This window comes from Stegodyphus dumicola, chromosome 4, assembly GCF_044657685.1.
Source record: "Stegodyphus dumicola isolate Sdum_Otavi_A_Nest chromosome 4, ASM4465768v1".
Lineage (NCBI taxonomy): Eukaryota > Metazoa > Arthropoda > Arachnida > Araneae > Eresidae > Stegodyphus > Stegodyphus dumicola.
Window position 1 is genome coordinate 14,061,924 of NC_140771.1, and position 11,396 is coordinate 14,073,319.

The window sequence follows — 11,396 nt, forward strand, 5'->3', positions numbered from 1 at the left end:
TCTGATCTCGATGCTCTGTCGATATAATTCAAGCCATCAAGCACAAATTTTCCCTGGATACGTTCCGATAACAACGTGAGAATAAACGTAAGGCGCCTTTATACAGTAATGGTCTCCAGCGTTAGATCATACCGTTCAAAAAGTGTACAGGAGTTCTGCAGGAGTTGTACTACATGGCACGTGCGGGACTAGGGTGATGCTTTTTAGCCCTTTCAGGAACTAAAAATGGACCCACTCTCATAAATTCATTGCATTTCCTGAATAAGAGCTTTTGGCATATGAGTGGGGCTTTTCTTTCCTGAAAAGGCTCAACCTCTGTCCGAGGAAAGATACTAGGTCTATATTTAGATGTTAGAATACATTTTTAAGTCATATTTATTATTAAAATAAAATTTGCTTGCAGAAATTGTAGTTAACTTACATAAGAGAAGTGCTGGTGCAGCCCGACTAAAATTGTGATTTATCTGGAAAACTGAGAAGTACTGAAGTCTGACTCCGATGGGCTCCGGCGCAATTTAAGCTTTGCAGATAATGTATTTTCAGATAATCGATCATAAACAATAGTGGCATACATCATACATGTATCAATTGCTTTACATTAGTCACTCAATTTTACGTCATTCTTATGCCATGCAAATGATTATGGTTACAGACAGTCATGAAGTGCAACGCCCCTATAAACTCTAATAATTTGAAAACTAAAATGCAATTCATTTCGAGAAATTTAAGAATGAAGCCACCAGATATGTAAGTTATATCTATGTAGACATAAAAATAAATTAAAGTTCATACCTCTCCTTTCAAAAACTTGAAAGATACATATACATTTATTTAGATTTATAGTATTTTTAAACATATTTTATTAATCAAACAACAGAAAGTATACAGAATATTGATAAATACCAAAACTTGTTTAATTTCTTGTTTATTATATTCATAATTTAAAATTAAATACTGAGCAGCTAAATTAAAGGTTGACCGCAATTTCCTTTAAAATTATTAAATCCCCACCTAGTGGGGAATTTCCCTATGTTTGAGAACCCCTGATTTAAACAAAAAAGATTTTCTCAACTATCTCCAAAATAATTACAAAATATTTTGGATTATTTTATATGATACATGCCATCCATTTCATTTTTTATTCTTCTAGTTTTAAATGTTACAAAATATTAATAAGTTTTTTTTATATATCTGAAGTTTAAAATTTCATTTTCTATTGATATTATTGATTGACATTGTTTATCGCAAATAGTTTTTACTTAATTTCAACTTTGTAAAACTCCTTTCCCTGGTTATTATTTATTCGTAGGTAACATAAGTAACTTTAATTAAATACTATATCGTCTCATGGAAGTATTGGGAAATTATCTTTTCATTTATATCTGCGTAGAACTGTAGATATTGATTTATATTCTTCTGATTAAAAAATATGTTCGTATAAAAGAAAATAATATTTTTAACCCAAAGGGACAATATGCCCAGAAGGACTATTAATTTCGTTTTGGCATTTTGCATTGTTTTGGTTGCATTGCACTGTGTTTTGGCATTTCACTATAAACGGCGTTTTACTTTTCAGATTGTAGCAGCCTAATACTAGACCCCTGCATTATATTTAAAGAAATTGAATAATGAAGAATCTGCAAGAATGTGGGCATAAATAGATAATAAAACAAATTTGGAATTTGTTTTATCTTATTTGTTTTGTCTAAAGTTCATTTTAAAATTATTTTGCGACATTGCTGTTAAACTGAATTTTATGATTTAAGTGCAATGAACGTGATATTTAACAAATAAAGGTAACACACAAACTGTTAAAAAATGCCTCTTTGGACGTAATTTAAATTCTGAAACATTTTATATTTTCCTTTTTTTCTTTTTTGTTGTTGTTGGTGGTGGTGCGTGTGCGTGATACATTGAACATTAATTTTTTTGCCTGTTATCAGATAGAAAAGCAAGCATTTTCTTTTGGTTTTCGCAATTCACCTCGATTATAACTGTCAACTGATTTTAATGAGAATAAGTGGGAAACGCAAGAAACCACAGAAGTTTTCGCACTAATCTATGAAACTTTTTATTCAAACGAAGAACAAATCAATAATTTTAAAAAATGTATTAGCGCTTTTCTTCTTTGGATAGAATAATAAAAGAAGGAATGAATAGAGTTGAGGAGAAATTACAATTCAAGATGCAAATATTATTTTAAGATAAACTATCAGCTTATCAAAGTTTTTGAATAAATGTGATAATTGAAATTTTCTTCGTAACAAATGTGAAGAGATGCGAATATCAAACTTAAACATAAACAATTCAATTACGTAATTCGTTCGATGACAGCGAGTCATCCGATATGTTTTTTTTTCCTATAAAGCAATTATAATTATCCCCATTCCTTATTCCTTTCATTAAGATTTGAGGTCCTGTTATGAATTGACAGCAGTAAGTGGCGCTCCGAACGTTCTATATCCGGATGTTAAGCCTAACAATAGCGAAGGTGCATGCCTAATAATTCTGCATGTAACCATTGTATTATATGTAAATAAATTTATGTGTGTTAATAACGAGCGGAATCACCACTTGCGTCTGGATTTTATCCTCGAAAGGAAATCTAAAAAATGGCAATGTAGATACCTGCTACAGGTTGCATTATCAGCGGAACGTGTTTTGGATATATTTATCTTTTCTGTAGCTTCGATAGGGCATATTCTTCACTCAAGCGATTCTCTTTTCAAACGAGCATAACAATCTTAAAAAGTCATAGAAACAGAATTATTTGCGTTTTATTCCTTATTTTGTTGATTAACATATGACGCTTGATTTGGTATTGTTTAAAATCATTATGGCCATAATGTACACCTACCCCACGACTTACACAGAAGATAGCACAAAATCGTGTAAATCTAAATCTTGGATTCTGCTATGTAAAACGAAAAACACACTAAATGTGCATAATTTAGTTATGTATTTACATAAAACACAAGTAAGACATCTTAAAATAAATAAAGTAATACTTCGTTCATAAAATAACAAACACGTGTAGGTAATAGAAGTACATACTTAATTTATTTTACATTAGGAAAATATAAGATCATTAAAAAATTATTAAAAGTATAATCACTGTCATCACTTTTATGAACTAGTACTCTTTTCTTCTTGATTGGTATGATGTCTCTTTCATGACTTGAGCGTTCTTGATAAGATGACCATCTTATCAAGAACGCTCAAGTCTCCAAGAAAGCTCAAGTCTCCAAGTCTCCAAGAACGCTCAAGTCTTCAATCGTTAACGAATTAAGGAAGATCTCAGATCGACAAGCCTTTGTTGTGAAATCCGTAATTAACAATTGCCTAGGTTTTTTTCCCCCTAAATCTTTGTAAACATCCTCATATTGAATTAAGCACTTACTAAGCTCTCGTTGGAATCGCAGAGCTCGTTCAACATACGTGCCATATTGTAAAAATTGATTACCTAATTTTCTTCCCAATTCAAATCCTACGCTGTTGACTACGCTGATGGTTCAGATCACTCTTCATCAGAATCATTGTCTTCATCATGTTTATTTGTTTCATGAATCATTTTAACGAACCCATTCTCATTTAGTTCTTTATCAGCCATTATTTCTTTAATATCTGCCTGAGCTAAATCCTCAAAACCTTCTCCTCCTATAGTTCGGGCCAATTTAGTGATCTGAGAATATTAATGCTTTAATGGTAATCTGTCGTTCTCATCTTTAGCAGCATCCAGCCGTGTTGCTTTCCAGCATGTGTTGAGCGTTGATTGTTTATCTGAGTATATGACAGTCCAACATGCTTAACACAATTTAAGATTGTAAATTTCTTCCAAGCATCCATAAGAGTAAGAGATACATCATTCTCCATTTGTTCTAAAATATACCTGAAGGCTTGTTTAATATACAGTGCTTTAAAAGTCGAAATTATTTCTTGATCTAACGACTATAATAAGGAAGTTATATTCTTTGATAAAAAAAGACAACTTCTACATTTTCGTGTTGTAAATCTTGAGGATGACCAGGTGCATTATCAATTAATAGAAGAGCCTTAAAATGCAATCCCCTTTTACATAAATAATTTTTGACATCTGTGATAAACATGTTATGAAACCATTCATTGAAAGCTCTGGAAATGGCCTGTGCTTTCTTATTAGCCATCCAATAAACGGGAAGGTTGTTTATGTTTATTCCTTTAAATGAGCGTCGTATTTTTGATTTGTTAATAACCACTGGTTTCATTATAGAATCGCCTGAAGCATTACAGCAGAAAAGAGCTGATTTGGAAACTTTAGCTAAATAAGTTCTTTCAGGCATTTTTCCCAGAACAGCCCGGACTCGTCAGCATTGAAGATCTGATCTGTAGGATTTGGCTGCAATGATTTCAGCAAATTTTGCTGAATATTGTTCCGCTGCATCCAAATCAGCAGATGCAATTTCTCCTTTCTATCTTATGAGTAAATTATATAAAGAATGTCTTTGTTTAAATCTCTCTACCAACCATGACTTTCGGAAAAAGATACCTTTTTCTTTTTTTTTTTTTTTTCCCCCATCTGACAAAGTTGACGGTGACTGATTCTGTGCTTTATAAATCTTTAAAGCGTTATTTGTAATAGCATTAGTAACAATTGGAATCCGTTTTTGATTTCGGTCTTCTATCCATATCATTAATGCCTTTTCCATGTTTTCCATTGTATTATCTCTTACATATGAAATTTTGCTCTTACTGTTGCAATTTCCAGCTGTTGCACTTTTTCTAATTGCGCCTTCATTTTTTTTCTAATTGTTCTTATCGTGGCTTCATTCATGCAGTAAAATTTAGCAACATCTGTTACTCTTTCTCAATTACGTAGACGATCTAATACCTTAATTTTTGTTTCTAAAGAAAAAACTTTTCTTTTTATTTAATTTTTTAAAAAATCTTTTGCCATTAGAAAGCCTTAAAAAATTTACGTAAATTATAAAAATGCCACCAAAAATATAGATGTTGAAAACTTACCAGTAAACATTCAAATATGTAGATAAAAATGATGTAAGGTTTTCTGCTAAAATACTGATACTGCACTAGTTCACATGAACCAAATAGCTTTACTGTTGTGAAATACAAATACATATTACGGGGATTCCCCTTTTACAACACGTAGAATCCCCATCCTTATTGTTGCCACCAGTGTTCCCTAAGGAATGAGATTCAAAAATGGCTTTAAATATATGTATTTGCGTATATCCAGCCGAATATACATTTTTACCAAGTTTTTGAAATCCACCGTGTAAAACCGAAACCCTGTAAAACGAGTACCGTGTAAATCGAGGGACAGGTATACTTTTAAAAATAAAACTACTGATTATTAAAAAGCACGTTTTCTGTTTCAAATTATAATTATATTGTTCAAAAATAAAACTGCTATTTGTTATACAATGCGAACCGAACTTAAGGGACAGTGATTTGGCCCTGCCTGTTATATAGTATTAATATCTTGCAATATATTAAAATATTTTATGATAAATATAACTAAACGTAATACTAAAATTATGGAAGCATATTAAATAATTCCTAATTACATACTGGGAAAGAAATTTTGTATTTCTCTCAAGCTTTGCATACTTTATAATCGTTTTATCAAAGGTTCTTAGCTGTTATTCATACAATTCCTTCTTCATATACGAATATCTTAACAAGACAGAAATTGGCATGCTAAAACCACATTTCTAGAAAATCCAGTATCTAGTAGTAGTTGACTTAAAAGTCTAGTTTATCGGGATTTAAAATATTTTTAGTCCAAAGGCGACGTTTACCCAGATGGGCTATTAGTCTGGAAGAAGCATTTTTATCGAATCACTAAAAACGTTGAATCACGTTTCAAATTGTAGCCACGACATGTTATCTCCCCGTATTTTCTCTCTCCACTCAATCACTACTGAATATTTCAAGTATGTGTTAATAAAGTAAACTATCTCTAGAACTTGGTTTCTTTCTCGAAGCTAGGAGTTCCATTCATTCTTCATTTCATTTATTCTTCATTCCGTTTATTCTCTATTTATTCATTAAAACCGAAATCCCAACTATAATATGTAAGGAAATTACTTGACCATTTTCTTGCGAACGAATTCATGCTTCTTTGTTGATAAATTTAAGAGTAAAGACAGTACAGAACAAATCCTACTCCGATTTTGCACTATGCCACGCCTTTGGACGTGGATGCGGGGATGGCGAATGAAATAAAAACGAAAATAGAGTAGAAAAGGACGAAAAAAAAAGAGATGTGATTTATGTGATTATTACCTGCTTGTTCATTCAATGACATGCGGCTGAAATTATTATATCATTATCACAGAATTTTTATTCCCTTGCATTGGTGAGCTTTAAGAATACAACAAATGATTAAATCAAATATTGGAACTGCATTTTTCAATTTTAAATTCCCTTTTAAGCAGATAATAGTGAAGAGTACATATTTTTAGTCTCAAAGGAATATCGAAGAACCCTATAAAAATAAAAGGAAAGAGCTTCTGGAAGCCATTAGTGATCTAAATATAACTTGTATTTCCCCGCAACGAATATCGAAAGACTCTGACATTGATTTTGGAGTGGGCGGATGACCCATTGCAAAGAGCAAACTAATAGATGTCTCCAGAATATCACGTTCATAAGAAGATGTTTTCTTTCCTAAATATAGAAAAAAAAATATTATTAGTCCAAAGGCGCAATTTGCAGTGAAGGACTATTAATTTCGTTGCGGCATTTTGCATTGAAAACTATAAACAGCGAATCACTTTTCAAACCGTTGCCACCAAATATTATCGCCCTGTATTACATTTAAAGAAATTAAATAATGAAGAATCCGCATAACTATATGTACGTTTCTTGCATTGTGATAAAACAACGGTACCTAGAGCCATCAAAATTTGAATAACGTAATCTTCCATAGAATAGGGACATGGGAAGCCCTAATTTGAATTTGAAATTTGTTTTATTATCGATTTCATATTTTATAACACTTCAACGAATTTTTGATAAAAAAACTAAAATATTTCAAAACGAGAAAGGGCAACACTGTACGAAAAAAGAAACATTTATATCTCCAGCGCGCGAGACTGTGTATCGGAAATTCTAAAGGTATGCTCATTTTAAAATTATTTTGCGATATTCTGTTGAACTAACGTTTATAGTTTAAGTGCAATGAACATTATATTTAATAAATAAAGGAAAAATTATTATATGAGTAGGATCTCGTTTAACTGATATTGCCCACTGTCGATTGCTGCAGTGTAAATGAATCAAACTGAAATTAATCCGATAACTTAAAATTATTTTATCGTTTCTCTTTGAACTATAATAATTTCGATGTTGAAGCTTTGTGCTGTGTACTATATAAAAGTAGAACTGAAGTTCTCGGACTTTTATATTGCAGAATGGTTAGATGCTTTGAAGCTACATGTGCGTAACTGCTTGATCGCAGAACATAAATTGAAGCCTTAATGTGTATTCATTATTCTTATAATACATGTAGTACAAGCTCCATCTCTGTTCCTCAGATATACTGCTTTGAGATAACAGCATTGCAATTTTAAATAAAAGCATTACCAATATATTCAAATGTCGTGGCATTTTTCAATTTAGAAATGGTTATAGCTTAATTTTCGGACCCTCCCTTCTCATTCCTTAACGCTATTAAGCGTTACGTAACGCTATTAAGCATTTATACGCTTGAGCAAGAAATTTGTCAGTTCTCAGAGGCATTCTATTAGATGAGGCTTACATTTCTAGTCAACAACGAGGCTTACATCATTAATCAAATGTAAGAGTAACACGCAAATATAAATTTAATAGTAAGCCAAAAAAAAAAAAAAAAAAAAAAATCTGAAATTTTTCAGATTTTAAATTACGTCCAAAGGGGCGTTTTTTTAACGTTTTGAGTGTTACCTTTATTTATTAAATATCATGTTCTTTGCACTTAAACCATAAAATTCAGTTCAAGAGCAATATCGCAAAATAATGTTAAATTAAGCATATCTTTAGAATTTCCGATATACACAGTCTCGCGAGCTGGATATAAAAGTATTTTTTTTTCTATATAACGTTGCCATTTCTCGCTTTTAAAGCATTGAGTTTGTAAATCAAAAATTCGTTAAAGTTTTACAAAATATAAAATCTATAATAAAACAAATTCTAAATTTGGGATTTCAGATGCCCATATTCGCAGTAGGATTTCGTCATTCAAAATTCGATGGCTCTATGTACCATTGTTTTATCACAATGCGAGAAATAGACAATCATTTATGCAGATTTTTCATTATTTAATTTCTTCAAATATAATGCAGGACTCTAAAATTTTGTGGCAACAGTTTGAAAAGTGAACCGACGTTTATGAGTCCGACGCAAAATGCCAAAACGAAAGCAATAGTCCTTCGGGACTGAAATCCCTTTGGACTAAAAAAAAAAAAAAAAAATGAAAACTTTCAAATTTTACATTTCGCCGAAAGGAGCCTTTTTTTTTATTGGTCAGCAGACGTTTTGAGTGTCACCATTATTTATTAAATATCATGTTCTTCGCAATTAAACCATATAAAACTCAATTCAACAGCAATAAAACTAAACATTTAAATTAGCTTATCTTTAGATTTTCCGTCTGTAATAGACAATCCTTAGTCTATTCTTAATCCCTAGCCTAGTCTAATCCAATTTGGACGAGCTGGAGATAAAAATGTTTTTTACTTCCTTGTATGAAGTAAAAAGGAAGTATTGTAATCGCGAAAAGTTTCAGGCAGCATATTTCAACGAAAATATCCATTTTGACCGCTATCGAATGCAATTTAACGATGTTTTTGTGTGATATCTGTACATAAGAACAGAATAAAAGACTCGTTTCCTCCAAAAAAAATTATAAAACTGCTTTAAAATTAATTCTGAAGAGAATTTTTCGTGGCGTCTGTACGAACGTATGTACGTACGTGCGTATCTCGCATAACTCAAAAACGAGTAGCCAACGTTGAAACTTTGTATATAAGACTGCTATAACATGTAGATGTGCACCTCGTATTTTGGTTGCAATCGGCCGCACCAAACGTGTATAAATATATTCATATATATATCCACTCTGTTACCCAGCTCAGTAATCTCAGTTTCTTTACTCTTATGTGTTTGTGAACTGTACATTTTTTTTTTTTTTTTGCTTTAAAAATGATTGAATTATGTTGTTTTTATCTTCCGGTTAAGTTATGCAATATTTTTAGAATTATCAACAATTTTAAAGTCGTTTAAGTGCCGCTAAGCCTTTTTTTTTATGGCGGCCATTGATTGTTTACATTTGAAATAGCAGACCAGTGGATTTGTTGACAATCTAGAGAAACTTAGCTTCGCAACAACAAAGATAACGCCTTCATTTATTATTGTCAATTAAATCATGCTTAATCCTTTCTGGAATTTTTTCGAGGAAATAAGTGTTTAAGATTTACTTCGTAATTTTTAATATAGATATTTTGAGTTTTTATGTATTTTTGCCTTCTCGCGAAGTGAGAACTGAATTAATTGAATGAGAAATACTCAATTGTCTGTGAAAAACTGTTTCTTTTTTGTTTTGTTTGCTTAATTTCTTTTATACATCGTTCTAGCTTTATTATAGTATTTGAATAGAACATGTGCCTACGATTAGATAATTCTATTCTTTAAATGATATAAATTTTGTGCATTATGAGTTATAATATGAACGAAATATAATACTCTTAAGTGAATCTAGCGCCAGAGTTTCGCTATGGTAAACAAATAGTAGAGTGAATTTTAAAGAATTCATTTATTCTATTGTGGTTTATGCGCTGTCGGCGAAGTAAATTTAATTCAATCCAATAAGTTTAAATTAAATGCAAGAAAAAATGCGTATAATTTAATATTCCGTACAAGGAAGTCATGTGGTGTACACATCAGATTTTTTCGCACTGTGTTGCCATTGCTCGCTTTGAAATCGTTGAGTTTGTTAATCAAAAATTTGTTAAAGTTTTACAAAATATAAAATAGAAAATATTTAAAAGAGCATATCTTTAGAATATCCTATACACTGTTTCGCGCGCTGGAGATAATCCTTCCCGGTACAGTGTTGCCATTGCTTGCTTTCAAATCGTTGAGTTTCTTAATCAAAAACTCATAAGTGATTTATAAAATATGAAATAGATAATAAAACAAATTCCAAATTTCTTTAATTGCTTCCAGTTGCCCATAATGGGATGGAGACGTACGTTAATCAAAATTTGATGGCTCTAGTTACCATTGTTTTACCGCAATGCGAGAAACATTTATGCTAATTCTTCATTATTTGATATCTTTAATATAGGGCTCTAATATTCGGTGTCAACAATTTAAAGAGTGATTCACAGTTTATAGTGAATCACCACAAAATGGCAAAATGAAATTAGTTCTTTTAGGGCAAATTGGCCCTTTGATCAAAAGCAAAATAATAATAATAATAATTTTTAAAAATTCTGAAAACTTTCAGATTTAACATTACGCCCCAAAGGCGCGTTTTTTTAACATTTTGTGGATTACCTTTATTTATTATATATCATGTTTATCGCACTTAAGCCATAAAATTCAGTTCAACAGAATATCGCAAAATAATTTAAAAATAAGCATACCTTTAGAATTTCCGATACACAGTCTTGCGCGCTGGGGATAAAAATGTTTCTTTTTTCGTACAGTGTTGCCATTGCTCACTTTGAAATCTTTAAGTTTTCTATTCAAATATTCTTTAAAGTGTTACAAAATATGAAATAGATAATAAAAAAATTCCAGATCACAAATTTGAGCTTCCAGATGCCTATATTCAGGTGGAAACGTACGTTATTCAAAATTTGATAGGTCTAGCTACCGTCATTTTATCACAATGCAAGAACACATACATACATTTATGCAGATTCTCCTTTATTAAATTTCTTTAAATATAATACAGGGCTGTAATATTTAGTGGCAACAGTTTGAGAACTGTACCGACATTTAAAGTTTTCAACGCAAAATGCCAAAACGAAATTAATAGCCCTTCGGGACTAACGCCATTTGGGCTAATAGAAAAATTAAATTAAAAAAAAAGATAAAAAAATGAAAGCTTTCAGATTGTAAATTACTTCCAAATAGGCGTTTTGTGTGCTACATTTATTTATTAAATATTATGTTCTACTTACTCAAACTATAAAATTCCTTTCAATAGCAATATTGCAAAATAATTTTAAAATGAACATATCCTTAGAATTTCCGATACAGAGTCTCGCACGCTCGAGATAAAAATGTTTTTTTTCGTACAGTGTTGCCACGGCTCGCTTTGAAATCCTTTAGATTTTTTTAATCGAAAATTCGTTGAAGTGTTACAAAATATGAAATCGATAATAAAACAAATTTTTAATTCAAAT